General features: G+C 52.2%; 1 protein-coding gene across 1 annotated transcript in view; it reads left to right on the top strand.

Moving 5' to 3' along the window:
• The first annotated feature begins 11378 nt into the window (after positions 1 to 11378).
• Positions 11379 to 15320, top strand: part of Oct-tyrr (Octopamine-Tyramine receptor) — a 44020-nt gene continuing 40078 nt past the window's right edge. The window contains exon 1 of the mRNA XM_078192817.1: positions 11379 to 11451. The gene's annotated coding sequence lies outside the window, so the exon portion shown is untranslated. The remainder of the gene's footprint in view (positions 11452 to 15320) is intronic.

Below are 15320 nucleotides of genomic sequence, written 5' to 3'. Positions count from 1 at the left end.
CGCCGCGGAGATCTCTCTTTCGCTGTGGTTCTCGGCGGGCTCGGCTCTTTATTAAAACCGTCGAAGGCGTTTTCAATCGCGCAAGGTGTTTCGAATCCGGGCGAACGGTTTAATGAACGCGGATCGATAGCGAGCGTCGTAGATTCGCGGCGTCTATTTTCATCGGTCTCTATTATCGTCCCTCCCTGTCGCGGGCCCGCGACCTCCCTGCGCCCCCTTCCTTTCTTTCTTGCTTCCTTGTTACGCTCGTTAAGCTCTTTCTCAAAACACTCAGGAGCGAAACTGCGAACTCTCATCGCGCGCCAGCTGCCCTTAAGGACTTCCAACCCTTCGCGTGGCCCTCGAAGCTGCCCTCTTCGTCGCGTGCAAGCGGATTCGGTAATCGATCTTTACACGGCAATTAGAAGCCTGTGTCGCGCGCTCGCACTTTTGCCACCCTTTACATCCCCGACTCTACGTTTATTCGACCCAGACTGCTCTCGGCATTTCGACGCGCATAATTCTCATAATTCTCGCCCCGAATTTTTACGGGCGCCGGATAGATTGAAGCAGTTGATTGGGCCAACTTTCGACCAGCGTCTTCTCGCTCCGCCCCTCCGATCCCTTTAACGCGGCAGCGCCGAAGCGATAACGCTAATTAAAACGCAAGGAAGACGATTCAATTACATCGGTTGAATCAAGCCCGGCATCGGCCGGAAGTTGTTGGAATTCCTCGGCGCCGCGGCGCTTCTCCCATCGACTCGGCCCCCGGATAGTTTTCTCGTTACACGTAGCGAGGTTATCACTCGCGTAACGCGCGAGCCGGAAGATTCGATATCGGAAAGCTTTTGGTACGGCGTCGTCGTTATCGGACGATAGGTGTTCCTTATCAGCTTTCGGAAACGAGAGCCAGTGTCCTCCGCGCGAAATCGTACGCGCTGCTTACGGCTTCCGGTGTTTACGGACCTTTCAGCGGATCGACGAGTGTTCCTGAAACTCCTTTAACGAAATCTCATCGCCGGGATCCCAGTTGCTGGGACACTCGTAGAGCCCCGCCTCTCTATCTTCTCCATCGCCGTGTCGCCGACGTTTTTTTTTCCCCTCTTCGATCTCTCGACGTCTTTCGGGAGAAAGAAAAAGGCGCGACTCGTATCTCGGTGAATCGTAAATGAACGTCTTAGACGTCCGCCGTTTCTGCCGGTCTCTCTCCGTTTCGCGGCGTAAATAATAAATCGGGCGTTAGTCTGCCACCGTTATGCCACTCTTATTTTCGGAGAAGTTTCGCCGAGGGTGTCCGAGTCGAGCTTCTATTTTCATTTGCGGTTGCCTCCTCCTCCTCCGCTTCTTCTTCTTCTTCTCTTCTTCTTCTCCTCCGTCTTTGTCTTCTTCGCCGGCTCTTTCTCCTGTCCCTGCGGCTTTCGTCTCTTTCGTCTCGGCAGAACGCCGCGTTTGGAAATCGAAGGTATCCCGTAAGTACCTCGGCTCCCGGAGACCTCGTTCAAGATCTAGAACGAACGTAATAAATCCCGATGCCCGCTGCTTTTAATCCTCCCCTGACCTGGACTCGCCTCGATATCGAATGGCGAGGCAGGCTGTCTTTCTGCCGCGCATAAATAACGACACAGGCTGTCCCCGACCGATGCTCTACCTCCTTCTTCGTCTTCGTCTTCTTCTTCTTCTTCTTGCTCTTGTTCGCTCGATCCTGCTCCGCCGGTCTTCGTTTAGCATTTTATTCTCGGCTCGGATCCGAATGCCGGCGATCATCATTTATTAACGGGCCGGGGTCCTTCGGTTAATTGGTAATTCGTGCGCAGGCACGCGTTGTTTAACGAGCTGCCGTGCAATCTCGTTACGGGATTTTTTTTTCCTCCCAACCGTTGACTAATTGACGTTGCGCGAGCCCGGTCTACGCGTGTCATCCCTGCCAGCATTGTAATTAGGATGGGCTCCGCGGCTCGAGAGATACTTTTCCCCGTTGACCGGGCCGCTTTTCTTTCTCAGGGAGATACTTTCCGCGACAGGGAGCACGCTTCTCCGGAAGAGAGCCACAGTTCCCCTACCGGGAAGCTGTTTTCCATACGCTTCTCCTTCGGGGAATAGATATTTTCGCCGCAAAACTACCGTTGCGCCGATAGAGAGGCCGATCCGGTCCTTCCCGGTCGGAGACTTACGGTCCTTCGCTCGAGTTTCCATCCACTTACCGTATTCGGCGTACGCGTAGATAAAGCTAGGAAAATATGCGAATGCAGTTGAGAAAAAGGCGCTCGGAAACTGACCTTGATATCCTGGATGTTTAACATGTTAAGCGTGCTTAATCGTTTTATCCGTGTGTCGACTTATTTCGTGCAGCTTGAGATTTATTCTTCCTCGTCCGATAACTCGAGGTAATTGTTTCCTTGACGAAGCTGTCGATCGTTGTTAACGAGTCATTAGCGAGATACACGGGCCAATCGGTGGACGAGTTAGAATTTCGGCGGGATAGAAAACTCGACGCGGCCACCGGTCACGAAGAGGACGGAGTGCCGGCTCTCTTCGATCGGTCCGTGTTTTTCGCTAATGGCTCGTTAACGGAGCCGGAGCGAACATTTTCGCCGGGGAAAAAGTAAGTTCGAATCGCCTCTGGAATCACAATGTAACGAGAGTTGCGGAATCGCTCGTGTAACGGAGGAGTTTCAGGACATCTTGTGTAACGAAGCGGCTGTTTCCGCGGGAGCCATTTCCGCCATCGTAAAACCACTTTTCGTATGGCAAGACAGCCGGTGCGTATTTCCGACATGTAAACATCCCCTGATAGAGGCTTCTCGCGCGGAACGAGGAAATAGGTCGAAGCTACGGTGGCTCCGTATAGTATATAGCGTACCCGACAATCCCATCAACTCGGAATTCGGTTCACCGTTCAACAAAGAGTAGCGCATCAACGAGAGAGGCCAACACCTGTCCGTGCGCTCGCTGCAACTCCTATCCGCGTTAGATTCCCTTCCGGTCCACTTGCGGCTATTTTTGAAGGCTCGTAGGTACCAGAGCCCTCCGTAGTGGCCCTCCGGTCCGGTTTACAGCCTCCGCCGGGTTTACTGCCGAGCAGGCGGCGTCGTTTCTCGTCGAACGTCCGAATCAAATCCGACCGGTACACGTCCGTCCCATTCGGGATGTCGCAGGCCGTCGCTTCGCGTCGCGTCGGTAAGATTGCACCTCGCACGTTCAATTTATTCCGGCGCATCTGTGGCAGCGGGTAAGAGAGACACGCTCCGGCAGCCAAGTCACGTAGCCCGGTCATTAAAATGTATTCATCCCTCGGCGGAGTCTCTCGTTAACGAATTACAAGTCATCAGTCGAAGCCACCGCGGTCCGTTGTTCAACCACGGGAACATCCGTGCCGTGCCGCGCTGGCAACCATGAGCAGCCGGCCTCCGCGCACCCAAATAATAGATGCAGAGCACACGTTGCTGTTCCGTGGTTCGTTCTCCTAGGCCCGCGCTGGTCTGCAAACCCCCGCAGTTTCCAACCGAACCCTTCACCGGCGGGCTCGACCGTTTTTGATCAACGCTCCTCTGCTCCTGCCGGTGTCCCTTCCGGAGGATGACAGGCAACGCGAGGCCAAGCCAGAGCGATTCGTTCTCGCAGAGTCCCCGGTTTCCATTAGACCCCGCGCTGTTCAATATCGGCGAGCTGCGAGCCAAGAATTTCATTTTCCCGTGGAAGTTTGCCAGGAAGAACCGCGGCCCCCGTGTCGGCCCGGCTTAACACCACTTACGCGTGCTCGATCTTCGAGATCTTCTCCTTGGGACCAGCGGGGCCGATTTATGGGCTCCGTCGCTCCCGCGAATTTACCATACGGAAATGCTCTTTCATTTCGTTTTGATTAACGCGTTCCCAGCCAGGCCAAAAATACGTGGTTTATTATAGAGATCGCTGTCGCCGCGTCTTCTCGATTCTACAAAAATTCCTGTTGGTCGCGCATGCATCGCAATCGATGCCAAGCTTCGAGAAATCCCTCAGTTTCCTCGCATCCGACGATGCTGCCGCAAATTTCGATGGCTTTTACCGGGGCGTCTCAATTTCACAGCGCGTATTACTCCAGCATCGCTTAAGACCGAAAAGTGGACCGACTAACGATTCCTCGCGCCACGAAATTTCACCGTCGATGAAGATTTACATCCAGGAATTTCCGCGGGAGGTGTAACGTTTCCATCGGTGCTCATCGATTACTCCCATTCTTAAATTCTATTTGCATAAGCGTGGTGTATTTACACGCACGCGCGATAGAAATTCTCATCGACGGCACAAAAATTACATAGTGCACTTAATGGACTACGTCGGAAGCGAAGCTTTCAGATCGCAAGAGCGGGGACGATGACGGGCCGTCTCTTCTTCCTATACCGTGGCCGATATCCATATGGAACAGTTTTCCGAAACAAACATCTGTCCTTTGGGTTTGACGGACGACGCGAGCTGTCCAACCCTTTCCCGCGATGCCCGCGCGATCGTTCGTCCCAGACGCGTCGACGGGTCTCGCGTGTACCACGCGGTGCACCTGTATATCAGCTTTATTGGTTCCGTTATATCTGCTCGATCCTGATCTCGGCCCCGCGCGGACGTAAATAAAGGCGGCCAGACCGACCGCTCCCCCTCTCTCTCTCTCTCTCTCTCTCTCTCTCTCTCTCTCTCTCCTGGGGAATTTATCGTCGCGGTTGTTTGTAATTTCCCATGGTAAAGTTTGAGCGTTCGGTCCCGGCATTGTTAGCGAACTCGGGAGTTGGTACTTTCGCGGACAAAAGGGGGACGTTTACATTATTACGCGGGCGAGGGTACAACGCGGGTGGCCGACCCCGGCGCTAATCGTCGGAAAAACATGCCCTCCCCCACGCTGGCCCGCGCGATTAGGATTGTTTCTCGCCGAAGTGGCTGCGGAAGTGATCGAAACTCGCGTCGGAGTTCCGCGCGTACTTGTGTCGGATCGTGATTTATCGTTTCTTAACAGGTTCGTGGACGGTGTGGAGTGGGGGGAGGTCGTTCGAGGGCTTGATCGCGCTTGCCAGTGGTTGGCGGTCCGTCGACCAGGTACGTCGAGCCGAGGGTGGTTTCGGTGTTTGTGAATTTTATTCTTCTCCGACACTTGGCGCTGCGGTCGAGAAAATTTTCCGTCTTATTTTATCTAGCATACTTTTATCAGCTAGAAGAGCTACGTTATTTCTACTTTTCCTACAATAGAATAACTTAGAGCAGATTCGTCCAACTAGTAAAAAGGTTGACAAAATGTCCAAAGTATCGAAGAGTATCGAAATATCACGCGCGACCAAATCCGTGGAACATAGAAATAATTCTTGTTTCCTGTCGCAGAAGGTTTCTATTTCGCCTTAGAAATCCGCCAACGTATTACAGTAATCAGAGAAGGTGTGGAAGTTTCGACACGAGGGGAGTAGGATGGTGCGCGCTTGATTGGTTCGAGCGTGAAAGGAGCGTTCGGTGGTTTTGGGGAGCGGGTCGACGTTATTGTTTCTGTTCACGGTGAATTAGCCACGGTATTGGAAGGCGGCTGCGCGTTTTGCGGTTTAATCGCGCGGCTTTAAAATCGTCAAAAGGATTCCATTTGCCGCAGCGACCACGCCGAGGATTCAATATCGGCGCGGCGCTGCACGGCGCCGATTAAAATCTATTTCACGTGGAAATCGTCATCGGAATTTGTCTTGCCGGGAATGGCAGTAGGCAGGCAGGCAGGCAGAGCGTGGGCCAGGTGGTAGGCAGGTTGGCAGCGGTAATCCACAAGCGCATTGAGACCGGCGCACCGACTGGTTGCGCACACAGGCGAACGGTTAGCCTTTCGCGATGAGACCCGGCGCGACAAATATGACCGGGTTCAAATGCATCGCGGAGGGACACAGTCAGGTTGACATCGTTCCGCGTAATAGCTTTATCGTGTTGCTGCCAGCACCTCGCTACAGTCTGGCTTCCCGGCGCCAATGAAAGCGTTACATTTGCACGGAAATGTTGCCGCGACAGAGAATACACAGAGACGGCGCGAGGCAGGGAGAAAGTGGGAAAGTGGGAAAGAGGGAAAGAGGGAAAGAGGGAAAGAGGGGCGCTGCCAGCTGCGAAGAAGCTAATTGAATTCGAAGTTTTTCGGTCGTTTCGCCTCGGCCGATCGGCGGTTCCTCTTCGCGTGACGAATTCAGAAGAAATTATCCTCGACGGAAACCGCCGCCCTCGCGCGACCTACCTCTGCGGAGCACACGTAGACGCGCGCGCGCGCGCGTCCGTGTGACAGCGCTATAGTCCGAGGGATGACGTCCCGGATATCAAAGAGAATTTCGAAATAAGGCGGACGTCTTGCGCCCCGAAACGTCGACTGGCTAAGAGGATTCGGGCCCTTTTGATCTGTCCCGCTCCCGAAACGCGTCGGTCAATTCTAACCTTCCGCCGGAAAATCCTCTGAAAGGAGAGAGAGAGAGCGAGAGAGGGAGAGAGGGAGAGGTTTCCTCTGCGTTTCAAAACAGTTATTTCGGCTAATTGCGTCGGTCGTCGTGCTATCGAAACTGCGGAGATTCTCTCGGGAACGAGATACCGGCCGCGAACACGCAAAGTCGGCGAATATCTTGGCTCGGTTTTCGAATCAACTTAAACTCGAAGCGAGAGAGGTTTAATCCTCCGCGCCGAATAAAACGGCAATTGCCTCGTGCTTTATCTACCTTCGAATAGCTCTTGGAACGCTTGTTTCAAAGAGCTTTCCCCGTTTACTCGATAAAGAAGCAAAGAGACGCGTAAGCAGCGCGTTGCATCCGACCGAGCACGGATACCGTGGTCGCCTCTTTTTTTTTTTCTTTCGAAGGAAAAACGCATCGCCGTGTAATAGCTGTTGCAACAGCGAAACGACCCGCCCCGGGATTCCCTCTGCCTTCGGCGAGCAGAACATCGATGGAGATCGATCTGAAAATAGGATTGACTTTTTGACGGAACGTAAATTCTTCGATCCGGGGCCAGCGCGCGACAGGTCGTTGGACGCGCGCATAAAATTGTGAAACTGTGATTCCCGGCGGGTATTCAACATTCATTTCGGGGATCGTGATTGCGGGACGCGCGCGGCAGATGGACGACGGACTGAAACAAAAAGGACGGTGGAAAAAACGAGCCGGGCAAATTGACAAATCGTACGGCGAGCGATATCGGGGGTCCGGTTCGAGGGGATCCTGCTCGCACCGGCAACGCTTCGTCCGCGTCGAAACACAGTGATTTCGCACGTTTCGCGCGCGCGCCCGACGAATTCGTAAACACGGCTGCGATGTTTGCGTTATCCGGCAAGCGATGCGGACGGCCGCGTGATGCGGTTCGCGAGCTCCGCGACACGTTTCGGTCGTCGTCGCCGCGGCTCGGCGCGTCGAATCGCGCGGCGCGAGCCGAGTAGTGAGCCCGCTCGAATTCGGCCGAAGCCAGTCGATATTCCAGGATGGCTCCATGGCACGCGGTCGCCAACGGGAAACAAATTCCATTTGCTTGCTCGTTTTATGGCTATGCCGCGGATCCGCTTTGATTAATCGAATCGAGGACGACGGTAATAGAAAATTTCGTACGTAAACCCGGCCGCGCGTTTCCGATACAAAACGAATAAACAAACCTTCCGCCGCCGGTCACCGTTTGATAATTTATTTGCCGCGACGACCCGTCCGAACAACGCGTATTCGTTCCGCGTATCCGCAATTGGGAGCATTAATAATCAGCCCGTTACCCCCGCAAATTGGATTATTTGCGTGTAATTAGTCCAGGCGACGCATCGATCGACCACTTTGCTCGCGATGTCACTCCCGCCGAATTCCAACTCATCGTTAACGGATCGGTCGTTTTCTCTCGATTCTTTTTCCACTATATTCTCCATCGTTATCGATAGATCCTTTTAAACTACTTTATATCAGGTGGATCGCTCGAATTAGAGCGACTTCTGCTCGACAGAATTATTTCGCAGAAAGCTTCGCGGGAATGATTGACTCACCATCATCGTCCATCGAATTCACTCGGATGTCGAACGGTTTACGAGGATCCGATCGGACGTCGGATTGCTGCATCGCCGCGTGTCCGCTCGTAAAGGGAGCAGGACCGTCGGAGTCCGACGGTTGTAAAACGCGAGAGAAAGATACTGCCGGGGCACGTAATCGTGGACGATTCCAAAGATCGGCCCTTCGCGATCCATTTGCCACGGGGGGGAGGAGGATCTAAGATCCCGTAGGATCCTGTTTAAGACCCTCGTTCACCGAACTGTTTGCCTTCTTTAATTCGCGATCCTTTATCCGCCGAGCGATCTCTGTACCCGTGACTCGTTCTTTCTTTCACTTTGGAGAACGTGGAATCGGCGATACACTCTCTGCTTTTATGGACGCGCTCGAACAGGTCCCCGTCGCTGCTGCACGGCGATTGCTTATTCGGCGAGTGCCGTGCGTCGGATCCCCGGGATCAGAGCACCGCGGAACGGCGGCCCCCCGTGGATCGCGCGATGGATTTATATTTTTATAAATACCGGGGACGCGGCTTATTTATAATCCTTTCGCCCGCGAGGCTAATTACAGCTGCCGCGCGAACCCTTCGACACGGTGCCGTCTCCTGCGCAAATCCGTGGCGAAGACGGTATTGACCACTCGTCCGACTCGTGCCAGGGCAGCTGTCACTGCGCGTGGCCAGCTGTTACGTTCATTTGCATACGTTTCGTCTGGCCGAGCCATCAACAGCCTTTTGAAACGCGGATTCCGGTACGAATTGTACAAATTAAACCGAAGGAACGACAAAAGTCTGTGGCGCACAGCCCCCTCCCCCCACAGTCGTTACGGTTAAGATTTGCCGAGTTGCGCTTGAAATTGTTCATCCGAGAAAGTTGGATCACCGACGAAGAAAATGGAACAACTAAAAAAACTGAAAACACTCCGAGCATTTTTCGAGCAAATTGCCTCCGCTGCGTGAAAATTTGTGAAAATTTCCGACGCCCGCGTCCGCGATGTTTTTCCTCTCGGAAAAGCTAGGTCGAAGCACCTCAAAAATGTTTAACCCTTTCGTGGACACCGGGTTTCCGGGTAGCCGCTTCCAGTTCGTTTATGCTTTCATTTTATATTTTCTGACATGATATCGCGGAAACGTTTCAAATCCTCGTTTTTTTTTTAAGCTACTCTTGCGTCCACGCACGCTCGAGGGAACATATTTATGGAAATCATTTTAAGGAAGTTTTACGTTTCAAACCTGCTTACACGCTCGTTGTGCAGCCGGCATACACCCGGCGTACGAAGCGAAGGGTTTGAAACGGTATTTTTTCATATTATTGGGCCGGAAAATGATGAATATGGAAAAGGACGGTAAAACGAAGAAGAGGGAACGCAAGGGGGCGAATTTTGAAAATAAAATAGATCGGTAGCCGAGGACTCCGATTGCCGACGCAAGGATTAAACGGCAGATCGGTGCTCGGATGGTCGGGGATCCATGGTCCCCGTTCGGCGGCTCGTTCGACTGCGCCGATCCGGTTATAGCTTCGCCGGAAGCTCCTTTTCCCCGCGAAATGAAAAGTATAGTGGCTGACGAGATTTCGCCGACGACTATTGCGCAGCCTCGAGAGACAGCCTCGGAGAGACAGTCGCATTCCATCCTTCTGCCTCGAGTGCTTTTAGTTTGCTGATACGAGCCACTTCGACACGTCCTCGTGCCGGATGCAAACCGTATCGACGGTCGTTTCGGAATCCTACTCGGCAAGCATTCTTCCGGAACTGGGTTAAGACCCGAATTAAATTTTCCCTCGCCCCTGTTCGGCCCGTTCCGCGTCCCGTTTTCCGATTCCGTGCTCGGCCCGGCCCGGCCCGGCCCGACCCGGCCCGGCACCGACCCGCCCTGTCTCGGCCGCGACGAAATCCTATTCGGTTGCACCGGAGCCGAAGGCGAAACGAAATTTCCGAGCCGCTGGCGTAGAAACAGCTGGACGACGTTGTCGGCCGATACGGAACTACGCTAAACCAATCGCCTGGGTAAACTTGACCCCGGTCGGACGCTGCAACCTCGTGTCTGATAACAGAATCTTCGGGCGCTTGTTCCCTCCGATGCGCGACTACTCTCCGAGAAAACTGCGAACGAGGCCCGTTTAAATAACCGGTTACAAGTACGAACGCTCGTGTCGCAAATAGACCGACTAACTATATAATATTACTCTCCATTTTGGCAAGGAAGGATTAGAATTTTATCTCGATTCGAGAGTCGGTTATCATTTTCGCGTAAATTCTTTTCCAAATTTTGATAAAGCGGAGCAGACCGTGGGCCAAAGAATCCCAAACAAAAATACCGTATTCCGTGAAATAGTATATACATTAATGCGCAAACATGTTCCTCGGTTTCATCGGGGATCGTGAAATAACCCATGAATTTTTCAAACTGCTGGAAAAACGTGTGCATCAACAAATATCAGTAATGTATGAGCTCGATTTTCACCGCGAGCAATTTTTCCGGGTACCCGATGAATATTTCCTCCGGTATTAGATCTCGTAAAATAGTGTACTATTTGTTAAAATTGTAGAAAGCGTTTGCCCGAACAAATATCGTCTGGGCGCGCCGCTCCGATATTTCCAGATGGCCCGACGAGTATTCCCCGCGATATTAGATTTTATACGGGAGCCTATTAATCGTCGAAGTTGCAGGAAATGTTTACAAAGGCAAATATCATTAATGCACCGCAGCTCGATCTTCGCTGCGAAAAATTCTTCAAACAACCCGTCAACATTTCCTCGGCGGCGTATCAATTTCAAAATTGACAGATTTCAATTACGCGTTTGCTGAATTTTTGCCGCGGAGGCTGCTGGTCCAGCGATGAAATATGACAACAGTTATCGTGAGCTGAAAAAAATCTCAGACCTTTAATATGATGAAAAAAAAAAACAGAAAATAACATTGGTTTCGGTTCTACAACATTTATCTTTCTAGTTCGGGAATTGTACGCGCATTGTGGTTACATTTCTATTTTACGTAACAAATAGGTAGCACGTGTGTTCTCTAGCTGTTGCATGCATGGATTCCGTGTTTAATGCGACAAAGATACGATCGCATCTTTGCAGTACCTTGGGAACGTTGGATACGCTTGAACCGGGGAAATAGCCAGGTACCGAACCGATACAATGCAGTTCGATAGCTCCGATAATCTTTGCAGAACCAAAGCCGAGATATCGCGGCGTTCTCCAAGCCCCGAAATACATATAATAACGCGACGAAACGGAGCAAGATATTCGTGATCGCGTAGATACTTGGCTGGTTTCTGACGGCCTCCCTCCTTCTGTTTTCGGTGTGCGCAGGCGACATAATCAACGATAGGAATTGATGAGCCGCCAGGGGCAAGGAGTCTGACCCGATCGAAGGGCCGATTACTGGGAACGGACGACCAAAAATGTGACGCGCGGCGGACACGCGACGCTCGCCGCTCGAACAGAAGGCGAACTGGACGACTATTGAAAGCGGGGCGCTGGATTCACCGTGAGTATTGTCTGCGAAATGATTTCCTGTCAGCGAAAAGACTCCGCGCGCCGTTCTTGAAAAGAAAGTGTCCGACGCTGGGATAGGCGGGTTTCGCGAACGCATATTGAAATGCAGTCGGCCCCCGCGCGTCCCTGGATTCCCTGTAATTACGCAAATGGTGACAAGAGAGACTCGACTTCTCTTCTTCAGAAATAGACGACCTTCGCCGTGAATTCATTTTGGTGTCTGTTAACCCTCTGTCCGTCCGTCCTCCACCGAGGACCGCTCTCGCATTTTGATTTTCTGCCACTCCGTTTCACCCGTCTGGGAAAGCCATTTGCTCATTTTTCTCGCAAGCGGGCGAAACCGCGGAGTCTGTTGGAACCAATTGGAACCATTTGCGATTGTCGCGAGATCGAGGTTACAGGCTCCTCGAAAATAGTCCACCTTCGTTGCTAACGCGATTAAACGTTCGGCAAGCACCGTCGAATCGAATTTTGACTCTCCGCCACTCTATCTTGCGCCAACGTATTTATTTTGCCTGATCAATGCGCGAGGTCCGCCCAGTCCGGTTTTAAATTTAATGGAGCGTTCACGGACTCGGGTTTTCCCCACCAAGGGTTGTTAGACTCTGTTCATTTTTTGATTTACCGCCACCCTGTTTTGCTAATCCGGTTCATCCATGCCACGCTCGTGCATTCACTCGATCGGCTCTAGGTTCGGCTGCCGCGAAATTGGGGGTTAAAGGCTTAAACGGATTTAGGCATCTTCAGAAATAGACTAGCGTCGCTGTAAATTCAATTAAGCGACTTTAACCCTGGGCCTGTCTTCGACCAACGAGCGAACATTCTGATCTTCCGACGCTCTGCTTCGATCGGCTCGTGTTCTGGTTTTTATCGGAAAGGCACGATGTCCGCAGTCTACGAGATTCGACGGGACTCGGCGGGAGAGAGAGTTACGACGCCAACGAAATTAGGGGTTAAAGGCGATTGATCTTCGAGCGGTAATAATCGCTCAATCTTCCGGCAACCTCGTTCTTACCCGGCACGCGAGACGCTCGGCTCGTCGCGCGCGTTGCTCTTCTCATAAATATGCAAAACCGATCGTCCGGCTAATCGACGGCATTAGTAGGCGTGATTAAACGTTGGCTGTTTCTTCTTCCAGCGTGCTCTTATTTCTCGCGACACAGGATCGACGCCAAGCTCCGATCGATTCGCTCGATCGTCGCGAATCGGCACGACAGAATTTTAATTCGACGTCGTCGTCGTCGCCGCAACTGTCGGCCATAAACGCGCCGATGCAAAGATGTTTTGCGAGCAGCTCTGAAACTTCCGATCGCAAAAACATGGCCCAAAGCACGGCCGAACAGCGTATCAACTGTCAAGCGCAGCGCAAAATCTGCCCGGCTTGTTCGATTCGATGTAACCAGGGGTTTGGCGCGATCAAAGGATTACAATCGTGTTCGGGGCTCTGATTAAAACACGGCCGCGCCGTGTATCATTATCGGCGACGCGATATTTCGCTGTCGGACGGCCGACGGCTGTCACAAATCGGCTGGCCAGGCCACCGGAAAAATTCTATTTCTAGTATCGCGCCGATCCTGGCCGGTCGAAAAGACTATCGATCCCGTAACGTTTTCGGCGATGCCGTACGGCCAGCGGCAGTCGAAACACCGCGCGAGAGCGCGCGCGCGCGCGCGAGCCGCCCACCGATCACGAATAAATTATTCCAGAGAATCGGCCGGCACAATTGAAATATTCAACAGACGATTCGAGCTGGATTCTCGTCGATGTTCCAATTTCTCTCGCCGTTCTTTTTTCGTTCGTCGCCGTCGACCGCCGGAATTCGATGTTTCTGGGTTTTTCAAACCGGATGATTAATCGCCGACAGTTATTTCTCGTTTCCGGCGGAGCTTGGTTTAATGTTTGCCACGCGCGTCGGCCGAACGAGAAAAAAAAAAAAAAAAAGAAAGAGGAATCGTTGCGGCGCGGCGCGACGGCCCGGTTGAAAAATTCCCCCGATGCTTGACCGCGCCCGGACGGTCATTAATCGGCCGCGTAATTGGAGGTTTAATTCGTCAGTTTTAGCCTGGATAATGGACCGTTGCATATTCGATGATTTAAATCACGGGACACCCGTGTCGCGGTAACCCGTTTACGCGGCCCATTGTGCAACCAATCGTCTCTATCCGAGAGCCGGCGCGCTGCGTTCCTCCTCTGTTCGCGGACGCGGAAGTGTCTCTACCCACTTCCGGCGCTTTTCGGCCCGTTTAGCGGACTCGTCCCGGCCTCTCGTTTCCCTCGTTTTTTCTATTCCGAAGATTCGATCCGAAGGAGAAGTTGCAGCTCGGCGACGCGATCTAGAATAAATAAACGACGAAATGAAATGGAATGAAATAAATGAAAGTCTTCTCGGACGCGTTATTTTCCCGGAATACAAAGCGGGAAGGTAAACACGAAATGAAACAGCTGGGCAACTGCGGAGCCCCGCGAAACTGAATATTCCAAATAAAGAAGCTCCGCGGAGAGGAAAGCAAAGGCTGCGCGTTTTGCCCGGGAAAAATACGTAATACAAATTATTGAAATTATTCCCCGTATATCAATGAGGCGCTTTCCTTTCGTCCCGTGTTATTTCCTCGAAACAGCGTGGAGGAAAATACAGCGAACCGTTGCATCGGCGGAACGTCCATTTCTATCTTGCCTTTAACGCGTTATCTGCCCAGCCGTTTTTTTCCCCGACTTTTCATTCGGTCCGTTCGACGATTCAACAAACTCGTTATTCGCCTCGTTATTACGCTGGAGGCGTATCTTTCTTTCTCGAACTTATTAAACACTGTATCGTTTATCATCGCGCGCATCATCCCAACGCGAATGAAAACGTACCTGTCCAAATTTGTTGCGATTTTCATCATAATACGAGCCCGATGAGTTTTTGCAATAAAGTTTACAATTTCACCGATCGAAATTAAACAATTTGGCACGGGCGATACGCGTTCGCTGCAAAATAATTGCAAAAACTCGGTTTGCGTAACGCGCGTTGAATCGACGTCTAGCAAATCTTTCAACTTCCAATTATCGACGTTGCGAGATTATTGTAAAAATTCGTCGGACGTGCGCGGCGATGAAAATCGCTGAAAAACAGAATGACCCGTGTGCTTTTTACTTTGATAAAAGGAAACACGAAACGCTGCTGTTAGCGTTGCCTAAACGTGGTACCAGATTGCGTTCAGACGTTGAATTGTTTCATTTGAAACGGAGAATGGAGAGAGAACGAGAAAGGGAGACGCTTGCTTCCTAGATTGTTAATAGATGCGCGCAATTTCGAGTGTAGCGGAAAAAAATGGGGAAAAAGGGCGATCAGTTCGTCGAACGTGTAGTTAAAAGCATGACGGACTACATTCGGTCGAATCGTTTTTCTACGAACGATCAGATTTCCGTGGATTCTTCGCCGGGGAAAGCCCCGGAGCGTGATGGAAACCGCGCGCGCGATCCAGTTACCACGGAACGTTTCCCTCGAAAATTTCGGAACAGTCGAAACCGTGACCCGGTTCGTCGCTCGGCGTGGGAGGGCCGGAGGAAACCGATGTAACGGCGGAACGTACGAATGCTCTCTCATGTTCGAGTCAATTAAGCTCTATCGATTGCCACAGCGATAAAGACAAACCCGGGGGGGGGGGGGGGGGGCAGCCGGGTTGCCGGAACCGTCGCCGTGAACATGGTCGCGTTCATTGTCGCTTTATTAACGAATCGATCGGCGAGCTAAGGCGCGCGTCGAATCACGGGGACCTCTGCCGCCTCTCGTTCTCTGCCCTCGTGGAGCACCATTGTTCCCACTCGCAAAACCGCGTCGCGCTCTCGTCGAAACAACGGTCGCTGCGTCCGCGGACC

Source organism: Augochlora pura, chromosome 10, assembly GCF_028453695.1.
Source record: "Augochlora pura isolate Apur16 chromosome 10, APUR_v2.2.1, whole genome shotgun sequence".
Classification (NCBI taxonomy): domain Eukaryota; kingdom Metazoa; phylum Arthropoda; class Insecta; order Hymenoptera; family Halictidae; genus Augochlora; species Augochlora pura.
This window is presented reverse-complemented; position numbering and strand designations above follow the sequence as displayed.